Raw genomic sequence first — 12,599 nt, 5'->3', positions numbered from 1 at the left:
CTAACCTTGGTTTTTAACATGAAAATATAATATCCAATTTTAAATCATAATCCATTGTTCACTTGATATCATAACCATGTTCACCTGATGATCATTATTCTCAGTTTTATCATTGTGACTTGCTGAGCTAGTTAGCTCATTTGTGCGATATTATTTCTGTTCTTTTCCAGTTAAGAAGGAACCGGTTGGTACCGATGATCCCCAGTCCAGCGCGAGAGCTAGGGGTTCAGGTTGATTGAGCGGAGCTAGTAGGCTTCTTTTGGGATAATTTAAGTCTGTAAAAGTTTGTAATAATGTTTAATACTCAGTTTTGAGTTTGGAATAGTTGGGATTTGAATGTTTGTAATATAATAGTGTGTTTGGCTTGTGTGCATACTTTAACCTGTTGTGGTCCGTGGTGGTTGGTAAGTAGGGTCACTGCATTTTATTATTATCTTTATTATTGTTATAAGCAGGTTATAAATAAGGTGTGTGTGTGGACCCCAAACTTCTGACCCGGGTTTGGAGGGCGCCACAGTTATATATACATATATATATATATATATTCGTTCGATATCCCGATGATTACAGGATACGTTACCGTATTTTTGTAATTTGATTTTTCGGAAATCGGGTAGCGTTTCCTCTATTTATCGGACTATCCCGTCGAAACATAATCGACGTCAATTTACAACAATCACAACAAAAATCCATAATTCTGCAATTCCCGACCACCGATACAAATCAATTACTAATCATTATTATTAGTATTTTATGTTTTTATTCGTAGGACTCAGAAATATTCATCACCGTCCACCGTCAGCTCATCGAAATTCATCGCTGACGGCGGCGAATCTCAGAGGTACCCGTTTCAGATGCCAAATTATGAGTGTCACCGATTAATTCTCAAATACCAATAATATCAACTATTCGAATCATCATTAAAATTCATTTGAACTTCTAAATTAAATTCGAATAAATATCATAATTAAAATCGAATAATTAAAATATATGCTTGCAACCGAATTTGAGGACAATAACCAAGAATCTATCTGAATTAATTCGAATTAAGAAACACAGAATAGGCAACCAGCTACACGCGCATACGCGCACAGGTACACGCACGGCCGCCTTGCTGGAAAATTCGGCGGCAGCCGGAAAAACTGAGCACAACACACCAAAAACACACACACGCGCATATACACACACACACAAACTATATATATATATATATATATATATATATATATATATGAAAAGAGAACAACAGGAAGCCAAGCCGGGGAGTAAAATCGGAAACAAACCGAAAAGAAACGTCACCAGAAATAGAAAATCACGGCAGTGAAGCACTTGAACCAAGGGGAAAACGGGGAAGAGAAGAAATCGAGGGGAGGAACAAGAGACGCGAGAGAGAGATTAGAAGAGCGAGAGAGATTAAGCAAGGGAGAGATACGCGACGGGAGAGATTAGGAAGAGAGAGATGCTGGAAGGATAAGGTGAAGAAAAGGGATAAGAACTGGGGGAGTTTTATTACATTTTATCGCGCTATTTCTGAAGCTAACACCGCGATTTAATATTTTTAACGATTAACTTACGGGTAAAAGTAACCCGAAAATTTATGAAAATAGTTTTAAAAATCTTGAAATAATTTAAAACTAATAATATCAAAATTTCAAAATTTTTAAATCATTTTTGGAATGCACATTAGACACTTATTTTACGATTTAACAAACGAACGTGCGGGTGAATAAAAGCCGAATAATTTCCAAAATAATTTTAAAATTCTCAAAATATTCCAAACTTCATAACATATGAATTTCGTAATTTTTGAAGTATTCTGGAATTTAATATTGAATTTTTACTAAAATACAATCAAAAAATCATTCAAGAATAAATAATCAATGAAATATTGATTTTCAAATTTTATAAATTCCTAAAAATAATTAAATAAATTATAAAGAAATAAAAATAATTTTAGAGATAACATAAATATTTATGAAAATAAATCTTTAATAGAACTACTTTCAAAAGTGAAACAAAAACAATGCTACTCAGCAAATAACTGTATAAATAATCCTCGTACACCAATAGACCACATAAATAATAATAAGACAACACATAGCTGACAGAACCAATACACATATTTATTTACTCAATAATTCAATAATTACACATTTAAATAATTCTAAATATACGAGTCGTTATACAAATTACAACTAATAATACTGCTTACAAAATAATTCTTTCTAAATAAAACATAAAATACTTACTAAATAATTATATTTAAACCAGAAATTAAACTATTTTTGTACGGCCTGCACACTGCTCCACCAATATTGCTAAAATAAACCAAATCACCTAGAAGTCTGAAATAAATCACCCAAAATTCAACACAAATTACCTAAAATGTACACAAATCACCTAAATTTTGATCAACACAAATTACCCAAAATCAGAACAAATCATATAAGTTTTGAAATACATATCACTAAAACATTTCACCTATATACAATCTAAAATTTTAACAATACCAATTCTCCAAGAATAAATTATCAACCATCATTAATCCAAAAGATCTTAACGTCATACCGCTTACAGTGCTTTCATCCAACATATCTCCAACAATATCAACACCAATCCATCCACCTCGTCTCCTCAAAACCAAACTCGTGAGTTTTTAACTTCTTAACAATGTTGTTTCTGTTATGTTCGAATCTACTGGAATAGCGTCCCCATGCTTTAAGTGGTCATCATATTTGGACTTAACAGCAGAAGAGAAATAATAAAATTGATCGATGATGGTGTTGAGAAATAAGGTGTCGGTGGATGATGTTGTTTAAGAAATGATAGGGCGATGGAGAAGCCGGAAAGGAGATGTAGTAGCACTACTAGAAAATCAGCATTAGACATCGCACATTAGACATCCGTCAGAAAAGTCACTGATGTTCAAAGCCTTTTTTACATCACATAAAAAAAGTGATGTCTTTTTGGTATGTTTACATCAGCTTTTGAGTAAAGTGATGTCTAAGTTATTCTTTTAAAAACTACGTTACATCAGTTAACATATAAACCGATGTCCAATTTCCTTTAACATCGATTGACATAATAATCGATGTCTAAGCTCAATTTTAAAAAAATTAGAGCCCGCTGCTTCTCCCTTTTGCTCCCCGCCCTTAGTCAAATTTTTTCCTTTTCCCCCCTTAGTATATTTCCCCCTCCCGCCTATTCACTCATTCACTTTAATAACATTATAACATAAAATTAAAAATAAATCAAAATCAAAACAAAAACAAAAACAAAAAATTACAATCTCCACAAAAACAAAAACTCATTCACTCATTCCCCCTTTCTCTCTCGACTACTAAACCTAGAACTCTCAAATATATGCTTACTGTCTTTCCCGCTTTCCGATTAGACCTTGAATCTCCAATTAAACCTCTCAATTTCTTCAACTCATATCTTAATTTCTTACTGTCTTTCTTTCAAATGTTTTTTTTTCTCATTTGTTTCAATTTTTGTGACAGATTCGAAGATTAAGGAGTGAAGTGTGTTCATTGAAGTTTAAGGTGAGGAGTAGAGTTTCTTGGAGCTAAATCTTGGAGCTAAGGGTTTATTAAAGCTTAAAGCTCGGAGCTAATTCAGTTGGATTTTGGGCTTGGAGTTTGTTGCTATATTTTTTAGGATTTTGGAGCTTGCTTTGTTAGGTATATTCTTCTTTACATATCTATTTATATTTGTTTGGGCTGCATGTATATATTTATGTAGTTGTATGTATGCATGTGAAATTAAAATGTGTAGTTGTTGCATGTGTAGTTGTATGTGTAGTTAAAATACGGATTTACATGTAATAACAAGTGCTTGTATATATTTGTGTTTGTGTTGTTTGTAAATATATTTGTGTTTGGGGCTTGTCGTTGTAAGTAGCATGGTTTATGAGTGAATATAGGAATTTTATATTGATTATACTTGGTAGTAAATGTACTATAGTATATAGTAAATTAATACGTTATTTGACAATCAGGTAGTTTGAGAATAACATGGACAAATCTTGGATTTTCAAAAATAGGGACACACTTGACTATGAAATCGGGGTTGAAGAGTTTTTGATATTTGCCGAGGAAAATGCTAGTGATCCTAAAAGAATCCCCTGCCCCTTGATGATGAGGAGGTTGATCCAGAGCTAGCTGAAATAGGGAAAAGAATTGTGAGTATTTAAAAAGCAACGTTAATTTTTTTAATTCAATTCAATTCAGTTCTAATTTTAATATTTTTATGAGGAGGTTCATTCAGTTCTGATTTATATGTTAACATTCTCATGACAGGAGAATTTACTGGAGCTGCAAAGTAAGGGGGAATTCACTCCTTCTGGGAGTCAAGATGTGTTAACTACGGCCTTGCAAACTCCCGAACATTCGGGGAGGGTTCGAGGAGTTGGAGGCTTTGTTAGCCCATCTATTTTCTTTAATTTACCAAATAGAAAAAGAAGTAGAATAACCAAAGCTGAGCTGTTGGCCCGGGATTGTGAGAGGGATGCAGAGTTGGAGAAGGCCAAGCAAGAGATGGCGAAGGAAATGGAGAAGACAAGGCAGGAGTTGGCTGAACTAAAGGGCTTGCTCAGTAAAGCAAATATTTCATCTCCTCTGGTTTCGGATAAAGCAAGTTGTGATGGTCAAATAGTTGATGATCAAATGGATCCTTTTCCACCAGAGGACAAGGTAAAATAACAAGCACATTTATTTAATTTAGCTCGACATTATTGAAGCATTCGTCATAGTTACTCGTTAAATATATATGTGTGTAGGCTGGTCCACGAAAATGTGAGTTAGCTGTGGGCACAATAGAAAATAAGGTGGCATTTGGCTTGTTGTTTGACAATGATGGCATGAACAAATCTATTCATGGATTGCCAATGCAGCCTGGTTGTGCTCGTGTCTCAGTGGATGGGCCAATCCAAGAACAAGCCAAGATTCCTGTTCCGGTAGTCGGTGAGATTGAAACAGTAGAGCAGGCTGTTGGCTCCTACATCTCATGGCCCCGCGACTTAATCATATTCTCAGATGCCCCTGCTACCGCGGTATATATTTTTACATCTATGTTTTATTGGATCTCGCACTATTATATTAACTCTATATTTGTTTTAATAAATTTGATAATATTTTCAGAAAAGTAAAAGGAAAGGGAAGGATCATTTAACTGATTTGCATAAGGTTCAGTCCTTATTTGAGAATATGGAAATCAATAAAAATATTCCGAAGCGCTTTCGGTTGTTGTATAAACATGCAATGACATTCATGAAGTGCACTGGAAACTCCATTCAAATCCCGTGCGATGCGGAGGTGCTTGGTGTTGAGAAAAGAATTTTCATTTTGCATGAAAACATAATTGCTTTGCTTGAGTTTAAAATGATTGGCCAAGCAACAATTTCTGCATACATGGCGTGAGTAGTATAATTTTTTTAATTATTGTCTTGTCTTCTTGTCGATAATTTCTGCATTTATATTCTTGTTTTTCTTATAATTTCATTTTATTTGCAATGCAGATACTTGCATTGCATGGTTTGTGAAAATGTAAAATTTGGAGCAATTTGCTTTCTGTGATCCCGGAGTCTCGTTTACCTTGAACAACAATTTTGAAGATTATTTGGTTAGTCGATTTAAAGAGGGTAATCCTGATTGTCTCTTTTTTATGCCACATAATAGCAAGTAAGTACATAAAAATGTCTACAGATTTATTATAAATCACTTTATTTATTTATTTATAAGCATGAAATTCAAAATGATATGATTCTGATATTAATTTTGTTTATTATAAATATTTATAAAAAATAGCTGCCATTGGATATTGGTTGTGATTTGGGCGGGCGAGGTTTTCATACTCAATCCTCTGCCTCGTTCAACTACCTTTCCCGTGTTGGAAAAAGCAATATCAAGGTATTTGCATTTAATTTCGAGTGATTATTTTCATTATTGAGATATCAATCAATTTGTGTTATTGATACTGCTAAGATGACAGGGCTGTCATTGCGTTCAATGTTCAGGCCGGAAAGGGAAATAAAGCACCGATTATCAGATATATTACCGTAAGAACCAGGGGCATTAATTTACTTATTAGTCAGAGTTTTTTCGGTTAGATAGGGGCATTAATTTAATTATTAATTGGTCTGAGTTTTTTTGATTAAATAGGGATGCCCCAAACAGCCCGGTCGAACTGAATGCGGCTATGTTGTTATGTGGTATATGAAAGAAATTGCCATGGATAATGAAATGACATTTGTCAAAAAGGTATATTTTTTGCTTAATTCATTCTTGATATAATTGGTGTACATATAATTTGTGGTAGAATTCATTGTTACTAATTTCTGTGTGTTACACTTTTCAGTGGTCGACAAAGAATCGAAAGGTGACTGTTACCAAGGCTGAGCTGGACGAGGTTCGATGTGAGACTCTTAGCCATATCGAGTCCTTCTTATAAAAAGGCCTAATCTGCAGCTCCTTTATGTAGACTGAATTTGTAAGAATTTGTAAGAGCTACTAGTGGTTTTTGTTGATAAATATAATGGGGGAACTTTAGTTGGTAAATTTCTGTTTGGGATGAACTATGTAAATGATTGATGGTGGATGTCTAGTACTTGTTTTTGCAGTTATGTAGTTTGTTTGGATTATGAAGTTTGGTTGGTGGTGGATATATGTACGTACTTGGTATAATCTATAGTAAATCAATGAATGTATGTTTGTTTTTGCGTTTGTTTTGGTTTGGTTAGTTTTGGAATGGTAAAATGGTAGTTGGTATGTTTTTGGATGACTCTTGTTTGGATTTTGGGCATTTGATTGAAACAGGGGATTCATGAATAAAAAAAAATAAACAAACATCACTTCATGAACAAAAGAACTGATGTAAAATGTAGTCAAATAAGACATTTCATACAATAAACTGATGTCATAAGCAGGCACATATATCAGCTCACAAGAAATGACTGATGTATAACAATATAATAGATATCACATTTTGAAAGAACTGATGTTAAACACACACAAGGACATCGGTTTCATTAAAAAAAGAAAGGCACGACATCGCTTCTGATAAAAGACTGATGTAATATGTTAAGTTACACATCAGTTTAACAAGTTTTTCGATGTTAATGTATCATATTGCTTTATATGTGATAAGTTTAAAATGATATACATGACATATGTATGAATAAATAAAACCATAGTGAAGGTATACATTAAAGAAAAATACATCATATTGTTAAGAAAAAGGATGTCTAAACTGTGTATAGACATCGGCTAATAAGCGATGTGTAATGCACCTACCTTTCTCATCGCATGCAAAGACATCGTTTGGATTTTAAATAGACATCGGCTAATAAGCGATGTCTATTGACAAATTTCTAGTAGTGTAGGTGAGAAAGATGGAAGTTTATCGTTAGATCTAAAAATTATTTGGTTGGGATGTAATCCGAGTCTAAAAATGTACGGTTAGGATTGAAAGGCAGCTAAGTAAATGAGTGGTTGTAATTAAATCTAAGTTCTAATTATAAGAAAGGGGTCTTGTTATCAATCAAGCCTAAATCCCGATAATAAGAAAATTGCATTGCATAATTCTGTTAAGACAAACTGGAGCATTCAACGGCTAGCCAACATAAGGGATAGCCGTTAAAGAAGTTGCCCATCAACTGATGAGGTATTTATAACACTTTTCTATAAGATTATCTGTTATAGATAGCAATGTTGTTATTCATTCAGAAGTCATGTTGACTCAATGGATAATTTAGAATAGGGTGTCTAATTGTAAATACTCGATGTCATGTATTTCTGATTAAGTAAAAGTCAGTTACCAACTGTTAAGTTGTAATAACTCAAATTTTTGAGACCTTGTAAAACGTTAATGAATAGTAACCCTGACCGACGGGAAAAACTTTTGAGCCCACACTATGTAGTGCATGAGAAAATGAGTTTCAGAGTTGATATTATGATTATACGTACCAAATGAGTGTATGTAAACGCTATTAGTTTTCGAAGAAAACGAACTTTGAAAAATGACAGTATTTACGACTCATCGAGGATTACGGGAATCATAATATAATTACAAGATTAAACCCTACGGATTTATATTCAAGTATGATAATTCAATAATAAGGAATAAATATGAAAGGAATTACGTCACGAACCATTTACGAGTAAGTATTACGAAAACGCTTAAGCGGCCGAGCGAACGCGTAAACGATTAAATAAACGTAACGCACTAACTAACCATGGTAAGAAAGTAACCATGGTTACTTTATCAAATAGTGAGCTAAACTTAGGATGATCAAGCAAGCTAGCCAAATAGTGTGCTAAGGAAGCTAACACATGTAGTTTAGCTTGTAAACTAGCAAGCTACTTGGATTTGTCCCCAAGATTTGCAACAAGAATAAAATCCTAGGATACAAACTAGGAGAATATCAAATAAATATAAGATATCACCAATATAATTTCCTAGAAGCAACCAAGAAAGCAAGCATAAAACTCTCTCTCCCCCTTCATTCTTCCATTCAGCCTTCTTCATCATAGGGAGGAATTCAAAATCAAAATCTCAAAATCTAGCCATGGTAAAATCATCCCATTAATTCTCAAGCTTCCTAACAATCAAACTAAGGTTAAAAAATTCTTTCATCTCTTTTTATCAATATTTGATGGGTGAAATAAAATCAAGAAAGTTACTAGTGAATAGTATGCATAGTAACGCTTCTTTGGTTTTTTGATTTCAATGGTGGTTTTAGGTTCTAAAAATCATACGAAGCACTTCCAAGACTCCACCATCCTCAAGAACACATCTAAAGCTTTCAATAAAGGTAAAAATCTTTGTCCCAACTTTATTTAAGATTCACTTTCAAGATCCATTTAGTATGTAGAGGTAAACCTAGTTTTAGAAGTGACATTGTTGAAATCTTGATGTTTAGTTAAGTAGAGGTGAGGTTGATTGTTGTTGCCTCAAGAACATGATGTTCTGGAGAGGATTTTGTGTGTTGATGATGAGATGATGATTGTTGGTGGTTGTGTTAAGAGTTAGGGCGTAAATGAAACCCCGATCGTAAACGTAATTCCGTTAAAACGAACAAATCGTAACTTTAAGTTTCTGTAGAAAGTCCCGAAAATGTAAACTGTAGTTTCTTGAAAAATAACCCTTGATTATGATAGAAAATGTTATAAGGATCATTTAGGCACTTTAATCGCTTGATTCCAATTTACGGATCAAAAGTTATGGCCGTTTTACTAAAAGTGATTTACGCGACAAAAAAACTACTACGAATTACGAACTTTGAAAATATAAAGGATCGACTTAAAAGTGTTCATAAATCATGAAATTTTTACAGAGAGTAACATATTGAGTTTCCTAACTGCCAAAATTTCAAGTAAAAATAATGATTTTTCAATTTTATAAAAATATCGGAGCCGAGACCGCGCGAGTAGAAACCGTAGAATCCATAAGCGGAGCCGACGACGATAATGAAAATGAACCTAAGATACTTAGAGAAGTGAAATGACCATGATGTGAATAAGGACTTAAAGGAATAATAAGGGTAGTACAAGTTGAGAGGGAGCATAATAAGTAACGCATGAATGCGAGTCACCGTAAATTAGAACGGGACCTAACGAATTGTGTTTATGATTAATAGATTTCCGAGCGGAACCTAGAGCATCCTCCACCTCGAGATACCCAGGCAAGTTTACGAACCTAACTCCATTTACTGTTGTGTTATGGAAGGATTGTTTTATTATCATTGCATAAGTACCATGTTTGCCATGATACGTAGTTATTGAATTTTTGCATGATATAGCAATGTTGTACGATAAGTATATATCGTGAAATGTTTAATTCCGCTATAAGCGTAACATATTATAATAAGACTGAGAGTCGGTCGGGATTTCAAGATAAAAACCCGAGAATCATTACGGTGATATTATAGGACGATTACAAGTCCATAATAGTACGTTTTAAAGGGACTCAACGTCCACTTACGAAACATTAAAATACCTCGAACTTTTATTAAAACGACTTCCCAACGATCATATTCCCTCAACTATATTTTATTGTTTGAAGAATAAATATTATATACATATTCCTGTATTATGGGAGAAGTATATTCCAATGATTATTTATTTCAAACCCGATTAAATATTAAAGATTATTAATTTCATAGACATAAACTAGTTGAGGAATATTATTTTAAATATTCTTTTACAAGAGTAAACTCGTTCGAAGTTTAATTATTTATCAATTATCATTTAATTAATTATTATTTATTAAAGGGTTTATTTAAGATTTAAAAATCATAGAACCAAATTTAAATTACTTTCTGATTTCGGAAATCAGTCGAATAATTTCAGATCGTCGGAGAATATTATCCCGACTTATTTAATATTATGAATATAGTTTCAAGGAGAAACTTTTCCCCCCTTATTTAATTATCTGTTGAAAACGGTCAACTCACATCCTTAGTACTTCCTCCGAAAACTTTCAGAAGTACATATATATATATAAAGTAAAGCTATGCCTATCAACAAGCAAAACGCTTGAGGGAACTTCGATGTGGTTCGAGTTCTCGAGATATGATAGGATCTCCTAAAGGACAAGGGAGGGGTAGGATCCAAGTACTTCATGTATTGGATAGACTACTGGTACCATAGGAGACGATACAATATGTACCTACGGACCTGCGAAGTGTGTGTATACCCGAAATGAGGACACATAGCCCGTATGCGGCAAGGGTGATAACCGGGATACGAAGGTGTCATCCTTCTACTAGTAGAAAATGTTACTTTTATCGCAGTACGACTGATCATCGTATGCGGTGGTTCCAACGAATGTCCTAATTCTTCCAATTAGAATTATGATGCAATACCGTAACCCAAGCCTAGGTGCTGGGTTTACTTTTAAGGTATTCACATGATAATAAAATCCATTAAAGAATTGTTTTCATAAGAAGGTGTGTATCACCAAGGAAAACTAATTTCGAATAAAACATAACTATCATATATGACATTTTACGTAAGTTATCATACAGTCATTTGCATACTGTATATTATTATGCTGGGCATTATAGCTCACACTTGTTTTCTTAAATTGACACAACACAACAGTGAATCAAGATACCTGCCATGAGAACCACAGCCAAGAAATGGGTAGGAAATGGCCAGCTGTTCCGTAGATTATTTGGTGTTGTACCACAGGTAGTCCGAATAAGCTGGATTGGTTTTTAGTTGTTTTTAGTTCGGCTTATTTATAAGTATGACTTATGTAAGGTAATAAACAAGAAATGTATATTTGTCCGATGGACTAGCCTTACTTAAAGATTACTCCCCGGTAAGACTTAATCACTTTTGGGTTGTAATAATTATTACTTGATGGTTGAATTACTCTAGTTATGAATGGTTCATTTCCAAGACGATAACCTGTAAGTGTGTGTGTGTGTGTGATAAGTGTGGGGTCGTGAAGCGTGAGTATTTATATATTCTAGTGTGAGTTGTGTGGTTGTAGTAGTTTAGATAGCGTGGCCTCCGAGATTTTTGACCCCGGATTTTGGGGCTCCACAGAAATGGTATCAGAGCCTTAGGTTATCAAATCTTGGAAATGATAGGATATAAAATACGTAGACGTAAGAATAATAAAATAATCAATTAGAGCTCAAGTCGAGTTCGTCGTCGGGCTACACGGGTAGTCTTGACAGTTTTACCCTCAAGGGAATTTCGACTCTAAGTTAGTAACACCTTGCCTATTGTGTTAGGTACCAGTGGAGCCTATGAGGGAGGTTGACCCTGTTGAGGATGTTATGGTTCCTGAGCGTGACCCTACTTCCGAGCCAGAGAACCTACCCATTGATGATTCAGATGATGACCCTACTAAGGATGTCCCAGAGGAGGAGACTGACCTTCCTGTCCCCATAGCTAATGACGTTGAGATGACCCAGGGAGATGGCGTAGGCTGGAGGGATGTAGAGATGTACCCTCACCCGACTATTCGCTCTCCTACCCCACCCTCAGGGATTCAGAGCCCTATGCCCTATATTGATGATGATGACGAGGATGGGATATATGCACAGGTCTACGAGGCTTATGACATATCCTTTAGCGACCCAGACTCACCTCTACCACCCCCGGTGACCATACATGTAGCTGTACACGACTGGATGGTGGCTCAGCTTAACGCTGAGATTACTGCAGCATCTGCTCGCATTGCAGAGTTATGCCAGGATTTGACAGCTGAGAGAGTCATCAGACTAGGATACCCAGGGGATTTCAGAACTGCTTCCCCAACCATAGCCCGCAGAGAGATTGATGGGATCGAGCTCCGTACCCGGGTTCAGATGAGGATGACAGCGATTGGAGGATACATCCCGGTAGTTGATGTAGAGCTGATATTGGCAGGAGCAATGAGGAGGGTGCGTGACCTCATGTGCAGTGACAGTGACTGAGGGACTAGTGACTAGATATGGACCTTGAAGAAGGTTGGGTGACTTGTCACCAATTTTGATAGGATATCTAGTAGTAGATAGCGTTCCTAGCCCTTCAGGGTACACGGCTTATGTATTTGCATTTCAGTATTCAGGACAAGTAGTGATGTATTATAATCAGGCATGT

Source organism: Apium graveolens, chromosome 11 (genome assembly GCF_009905375.1).
Source record: "Apium graveolens cultivar Ventura chromosome 11, ASM990537v1, whole genome shotgun sequence".
Taxonomy (NCBI): Eukaryota; Viridiplantae; Streptophyta; class Magnoliopsida; order Apiales; family Apiaceae; genus Apium; species Apium graveolens.
Note: the sequence above shows the minus strand (reverse complement) of the source record.